Below are 7,953 nucleotides of genomic sequence, written 5' to 3' on the forward strand. Positions count from 1 at the left end.
GTAAACGGCGTTTACGTGCGCTGCTCTGGTTTGCCAGAAGCGGCTTAGTCATGCTGGTCTCATGACCCAGAAGCTGTACGCTGGCTCCCTCGTCCAATAAAGCGAGATGAGTGCCGCAACCCCAGAGTCGGTCATGACTGGACCTAATGGTCAGGGGTCCCTTTACCCTTTACCTTTAGCAGGAAGAAAGTAAAGAAAAATCTGTTCCAGGATCTGTTTACTTATTACTGCTCTGCATGGGCACCTGGGCACCTGGGCACACTAGCAATCAGCAACAGGAGGGCATCTTCTTCACATATATTTTCCAAATACATTCTAGGTGGTTAGTTCTGCTCCACTGAAGCCAGCTTGTACTTTTTCCAAAGTGCTGCTTTGCAAGCAAGCCTTATAGTGCCCTGCAAGAGGGATGCCTGTCAGATGACGGTGAGAGACTTGAGAGAGTTTATCATCACTCTGATGATCAAATGGATTCGCCCTCATTTTTTTTACAGCATATATTTTATGGTACAGGGGAAATTAATATGCCTGTTACTTGTTGTTGTTGTTGTTGTTTAGTCGTTTAGTCATGTCCGACTCTTCATGACTCCATGGACCAGAGCACACCAGGCACTCCTGTCTTCCACTGCCTCCCGCAGTTTGCTCAAACTCACGTTGGTAGCTTCGAGAACACTGTACAACCATCTCGTCCTCTGTCATCCCCTTCTCCTTGTGCCCTCCATCTTTCCCAACATCAGGGTCTTTCCCAGGGAGTCTTCTCTTCTCATGAGGTGGCCAAAGTATTGGAGCCTCAGCTTCAGGATCTGTCCTTCCAGTGAGCACTCAGGGCTGATTTCCTTCAGAATGGATAGGTTTGATCTTCTTGCAGTCCATGGGACTCTCAAGAGTCTCCTCCAGCACCATAATTCAAAAGCATCAATTCTTTGGCGATCAGCCTTCTTTATGCTCCAGCTCTCACTTCCATAAATCACTACTGGGAAAGCCATAGCTTTAACTACACGGACCTTTGTTGGCAAGGTGATGTCTCAGCTTTTTAAGATGCTGTCTAGGTTTGTCATTGCTTTTCTCCCAAGAAGCAGGTGTCTTTTAATTTCATAGAATCATAGAATCATAGAGTTGGAAGAGACCACAAGGGCCATCGAGTCCAACCCCCTGCTGTCACCGTCTGCAGTGATCACGGAGCCCAAGAAAGTGAAATCTCTCACTGTCTCCATTTCTTCCCCTTCTATTTGCCAGGAGGTGATGGGCCCAGTGGCCATGATCTTCGTTTTTTTGATGTTGAGTTTCAGACCATATTTTGCGCTCTCCTCTTTCACCCTCATTAAAAGGTTCTTTAATTCCTCCTCACTTTCTGCCATCTGCAAAAATGCAATGCTTTGATAAGTAATTTAAAGCTCCTTCTTAGATAAAGGCAGGGGGAATGCTTACAAAGCCTATACATATTTAAAATTAAAAAATTCCCCGTCAGCTTTGCAAGGACTAAAACGAAATCCTGTAGAAGAAAGGAAAGGAAAAACAGAGCTTGGCAACATTTTGCTTGTGGTTAAGTGTAAGCCTTAAAATGCCTGCCAAGAAAACAGGAAAGAGGAACCAGGAAGCTGAACTTTACCCTACATTGCAGCTGAGATGTACTAGAAATCTGAAGTGCTTTTGTGCCTCTCAGAACATGTGTTCGTTTGGAAAGGCGGCAGCGGGGGGATCAAATCTATATACTTATGCAAATAGCTACATGTGAGGGTAATGAGAGTATTGCTTGGGAGGCATGTATTGACCAGCTCTTCTGAAGGAGCAGGGAGATCACGGAGGGTGTTTTGCCTAAGGCCCCTCCAAAACCCTTGTTTACCAGGAAGTCGAGCTGACATGTGAGAACATGCTTGAACTGGTGACAAAGTTCTTCAGAGTTTAAAGTTTCTCTGACTCTTTCTGGGGTAGATTACGCCACAGTTTCATCTCACTGTCATTCACGGTGGCTACTTAGCATCGCGATAAATAAATGAGAGATAAATATTTGCACAAAATCTCTCCAACACTAATTTTGTGTGTGTGTGTGTGTGTGTGTGTGTAGATGCACAGGTAGAAATAATTGCTGCAATTGTAACAGACGTATGGTACATTTCCATATCCGTCAACTGTCCTGGGAATACCGAGGGCATCCCGTTTTCTCGTGTGAGGTCATGACAGCCATTTTGGGCATCACGATTTCACACTGTGACCTTCTTTTCCCCCCAACGGATATGAGAGATTTATTTGGATGCTTGTTCAAAAGAATTTGAAAAAGTTACTTTTTGAAAAAGTTATTAAAAAAAAAAACATTGAGTGCTCCCTCTCTCCCTCTCTAAATTTCTTCCCACACTCTGTTTTCTCCAGTCAAGTCTCTGCTACTCAGGATCATTGGATGTAGGTGTCTAATCTCCCCCCCCCCTCTTTTTTTTAATAGCTTTTTTATTCAAAATTAAAACAAAGCATATTATCCAGAAACATATCATCCTTATTTTTCACCCCATTTTTCCTCCCTCCCCCCACGGAACCCACCCCCACCCCCCGACTTCCCTCAGTTCCAGTCTTTGATTTCTCTAAAAATGCTATTTTCTGCATGTTACGCAGTTGTATAGATCCTCAAACTATTTAGCTGATTATTATCAATAAAAAGTTTGTGAATGTTTATTCAAATCGATTTCACACTGTGACCTTGAGCCCGACAAAAAAAAAAATCCCGGAAAAAGCACTGCCCGGTTTTGGGCCTGGACATGTTTTAGGGTACGAATCTCACCATAGTTGAGAAGACCAGTGGCGTAGCGTGGGTTGTCAGCACCCGGGGCAAGGCAAGTAATTTGCGCCCCCTAACCCCTAACCTGCTGCCGCTGCCAGCTTCTTCTTGTTGCTGCCTGGTCTGGTCTGGTGTGGTTCTCTCCTGTGCTCAGCGCTGCACTGGACGGCCGCTGCACTGTCCCTCCCCCAGATAGTCCCTCGCGCTCTCTCCGCACCGCACGCCTGGCACCCACCCCCTCCACAGTGGGCGGCGACCCGGCGCCTCGGATCGGATTCGCACAGCCAGCGCTGCAGTGAGAGAGAGAGAGTGAGCCAGGTAGGGGCAGAGAGCTGAGAGTGCGAGCGCGCCCCCCCCCCCAGATGTTGCACCCGGTGCGGTTGGCCCCCCCTGCACCCCCCACACTACGCCACTGGAGAAGACTGTGAGAAAGTGGAGTGTGCCCTGTGTGTGCCCTGTCTTCTGCTCATGGTGCCAACTGTGGACTGCAAGCTTCAAAGTCCCTCCTGATCTCCTTTATAAGGGTTCCTTGTGATTAAACCGCACTTGGACCAGACAACCCTTCAGTTAGGGGGGATACTTTCAAATAGAAGTAGGATACATGGCCACCCTGCTTTTTAAGAGTAGGTTCTTAAATTGCAAAATAGAAGCTTGCACAGTACCACTCCTTCCTGTACCCCTGGGATAACATTAAAAACGACAACATCAGTTTGGCACTGGATAGGGCAGTTATTAAAATGGTATCCGTGAAATGCTTTAAGCTTCTGCGTTTCTTCTGGCACAAAATTTGACAGTTCAGCAGCAAGAACATAGATAAGAAGGGCAAACCGGGTCCATAATATTATACACCAGTAAATCACGATAGTCTCAGGCTACTCCCTCGAGCTCTCCTGGCTTTTGCTGACTAGAAATCTGCCAAGTCATGAACTGCTGAGTCACTTTTTAAATTGTGCAAGAGTTTGGCAGAAAGCGAGAGAGACAGAGAGCGCATCCTAATCTAATTATTAATAGGCAGGGTGTAAAAAGTTGTTGGGAAGTATAATTCAGATGCTGCAGATTAGTCTTTGTCAACCTGGTGCCCCCCCTCCCCCCAGTTTACAGGGCAGATGGAAGTTGCAGGACAAAACAACTTGAAGACAGCTGGTTAGTAAAGGCTGCGAAGTTCAACACTTTTATTTTTTATTTATAATTAATCAATTAATTAAATTTGTATACCGCCCTTCATCAGTAGATCTCAGGGCAGTTCACAGGATAAAAGCTCAAAATACACAATAAAAACAAGAACAAAACCAAAACAAATGAATAACCCCCCCCCATCCCCTTCCACAACCACATGTTAAAAGGAAATAGGATGTTAAACAGCCCAAAGGCCTGTTTGAAGAGGAATGTTTTTGCCTGGTGCCTAAAGGTGTATAATGAAGGCGCCAGGCGAACCTCTCTTGGGAGAGGATTCCGCAAACAGGGAGCCACTGCAGAAAAGGCCCCGTTCTCGTGTTGCCACTTCTGAATCTCTCATGGACATTTGTTTGGCTTCTTTGGTTTCCCTTTTCTCTTTGACCTCTTGAACGTAATTTGCACTTGATTTGAAGATTTAAATAAGAAAAAATTGAAATCACAACAATAAATAACAGGATCTCAAGACTTAATAGTATCTTGGTATATTTAGGTCTGAAATGCGGGGAAAACTTCTATAACTGGCTGTCTACTGGGGTGACATTCCTGGGGGGGGTGTCTTTTCATTCTTCAAATGGAGCACTTTTGGAGTCAAACTAGTTTCCATCACATTTAGAAATGTGAGTTTAGGATTGCAGCCTTTGTCATCATTGTGAAACAGATCTAATTCCCTCTTTAACCCATCTGTGTTGTTGTTGTTGTTTAGTCGTTTAGTCGTGTCCGACTCTTCATGACCCCATGGACCAGAGCACGCCAGGCACTCCTGTCTTCCATTGCCTCCCGCAGTTTGGTCAAACTCATGCTGGTAGCTTCAAGAACACTGTCCAACCATCCCATCCTCTGTCGTCCCCTTCTCCTTGTGCCCTCCATCTTTCCCAACATCAGGGTCTTTTCCAGGGAGTCTTCTCTTCTCATGAGGTGGCCAAAGTATTGGAGCCTCAGCTTCAGGATCTGTCCTTCCAGTGAGCACTCAGGGCTGATTTCCTTCAGAATGGATAGGTTTGATCTTCTTGCAGTCCGTGGGACTCTCAAGAGTCTCCTCCAGCACCATAATTCAAAAGCATCAATTCTTCAGTGATCAGCCTTCTTTATGGTCCAGCTCTCACTTCCATACATAACTACTGGGAAAGCCATAGCTTTAACTATACGGACCTTTGTCAACAAGGTGATGTCTCTGCTTTTTAACCCCTCTGTAATAGTGGCCAAAATACCATAGAAAGAGGCTACTGGAGCTTTTAGGGGATAGATGGTGATTGTGAGAATGGAACAGCTTATCTTCTTGACATATCAAACATGGCTTCCAGACCTTCCATCTTCAGGAATTCCTTCCTACATCTATTTGTATGCTAAGGAACTTTTGTTCGTTGTAGAACACAGTCAGTTCACATAGAGAGCTGGACGTCCTTATTTGTAGGGTCCCACTGTGGCCCTGGAGAAACAGAGAAGAGACTCTACCCTTTCCCTAGAGTTTCCAACATGGTACCCATGGGCACCACATCACCCGCCGCAACGCCCTTGGTGCCTGCCAAGGCCTCCCTGCCCCTACCAAATTTTTAAATGTTATTTTTAAATGGTTGTTTGGTTGGGAGAAGATTGCCTGTTTCCCCCCTGCTTTTTTTGTCTCTGTTTAGCTGACAAGGCACATTGTATTTTGCCTGGTATTTTGTGGGGGACGGAATGGTTCTGAGCACTGACATTTTTTCTTTCTGTAAAATGGGTATTTTGTGGCACCTGTGACAGTTACTTAGACTGTCAAATGTGCTTCCCGGTCCAGAAAATTTGGGCATCCCCCCGTTCTCCCCTCTCCCACATCTGTGCCTAGCAAGAAAACCCACCTAGCACAGTGGTGATAAACCAATATATCTTTTAGGCAAGATCTGCTGCCATTAGTGATCTTTTCCTTGGGAAACACAGAGCTTCCAAGGGACTCCCTAGGATGCACTTTGGAAACTGCTGGTCTAAGGCATCCCTAAGTTTAAAAAGGGACCTGGGTGGTGCTGTGGGCTAAACCACAGAGCCTAGGATTTGCCGATCAGAAGGTCAGTGGTTTGAACCCCTGCAATGGGGTGAGCGCCCGTTGCTTGGTCGCAGCTCCTGCTAACCTAGCAGTTCAAAAGCACGTCAAAGTGCAAGTAGATAAATAGCTACTGCTCTGGCGGGAAGGTAAACGGCATTTCTGTGTGCTGCTCTGGTTCGCCAGAAGCGGCTTAGTCATGCTGGCCACATGACCCGGAAGCTGTATGCCAGCTCCCTCGGCCAATAAAGCGAGATGAGCGCCGCAACCCCAGAGTCGGTCACAACTGGACCTAATGGTCAGAGGTCCCTTTACCTTTTTAAGTTTAAAAAATAAAGAAATGTGAAGAATTCCAACAGCGTACTTGTCTTTCTGCTGTTTAGTCTTGTCAGAGCTGTATCCAAACCATGAAATTTGTCCCTTGATGTAGCTTTTAGACCTTCACAGGTGATGGGAGTTCAGGGCTTTTTACGCTGCAAACAATAACTGAGCAGGTTCTGTCAGGATAACAGCTGAGCAAACATTGCAGACATTTTGGCTTCAGCCTCACTGCTTCTTCTCAGCTGGGTGGAGTAAGTGGCAAATAAAATTTCCCCGATCTCTTTTCATGTACTTGACTATAGTCAACATGCTTCATTCCCAGAAATGAACTGTCAGTAGTTAAGGGAGGGTTTCCTTTTCAAAGTAAAGGCCAGCTCTTTTTAATGTATTTCTTAAAAAATATCACAGAGTTGCGACCAAGTTTTTGAGTACATCCGTGCACTGAGAGCCAGTACGATGTAGTGGTTAAGAGCGGTAGTCTCGTAATCTGGGGAACCGTGTTCGCTTCCCCGCTCCTCCACCTGCAGCTGCTGGGTGACCTTGGGCCAGTCACACTTCTGTGAAGTCTCTCAGCCCCACTCACCTCACAGAGTGTTTGTTGTGGGGGAGGAAGGGAAAGGAGAATGTTAGCCGCTTTGAGACTCCTGAAGGGGAGTGAAAAGCGGGATATCAAATCCAAACTCTTCGTCTTCTTCTTCTACATCGGAATGCTTCTCCCAACTGGATGTTAAGCGAACAAACCAACTCCAAATGAAAGGTGTGTGTGTTTTTGCAAGGTGTACACGATCTGCCATTGAAATTATATAAGTAGGCAGTCAATCAGATCTGCCTATGGCATATATAGGGGCCCCCACAGTATTCCAATTAGTGTGAAAGACCGTTTTGAATAACTGCCTTGAAATAAAATTTTCTAAAGGGAGCATAGTCATTGCATCTTGGACTCTTTCCCCTTTGATGCAACCAAATCGTCTTTGCGACCAGCACAATATAATACAATTAAGCCTGCCTGCAATGCAGCTCATGTTTACCTGAGAGTAAGTCTCATTGATCCTAATGGGATTTACGTCAGACTGTTCGACAACGGAACAGGTCATCTATTCCATTTCAAGACTATTAAGAGACTACAGGCTTGAGTCTTTTCCCATTATGCCCTGAAACAGCTCCTTCCAGTACCACCCGCCTTGTCAATTTTTGCATTTCCCTTAATAAAAGGTAAAAGGACCCTTGACCATTAGGTCCAGTCGTGACCAACTCTGGGGTTGCGGAGCTCATCTCGCTTTATTGGCTGAGGGAGCCGGCATACAGCTTCCGGGTCATGTGGCCAGCATGACTAAGCCGCTTCTGGTGAACCAGAGCAGCGCACGGAAACGCCGTTTACCTTCCTGCTGGAACGGTACCTATTTATCTACTTGCACTTTGATGTGCTTTCAAACTGCTAGGTTGGCAGGAGCTGGGACCGAAAAATGGGAGCTCACCCCGTCGCGGGGATTCGAACCGCCGACCTTCTGATCAGCAAGTCCTAGGCTCTGTGGTTTAACCCACAGCACCACCCGCGTCCCATTTCCCTTAATATCCATCCTCAAAAAGAGTTTTAGTGAACGTCAACATTCAGCAGGGCAGCGCCACAGCTACAGACTACTGGCAGTGGAATCAGAGGCTTCCCAGGAGAGTGAGAGGTCTC

Source organism: Podarcis vaucheri (assembly GCF_965113315.1).
Source record: "Podarcis vaucheri genome assembly, chromosome: 1".
Classification (NCBI taxonomy): Eukaryota; Metazoa; Chordata; class Lepidosauria; order Squamata; family Lacertidae; genus Podarcis; species Podarcis vaucheri.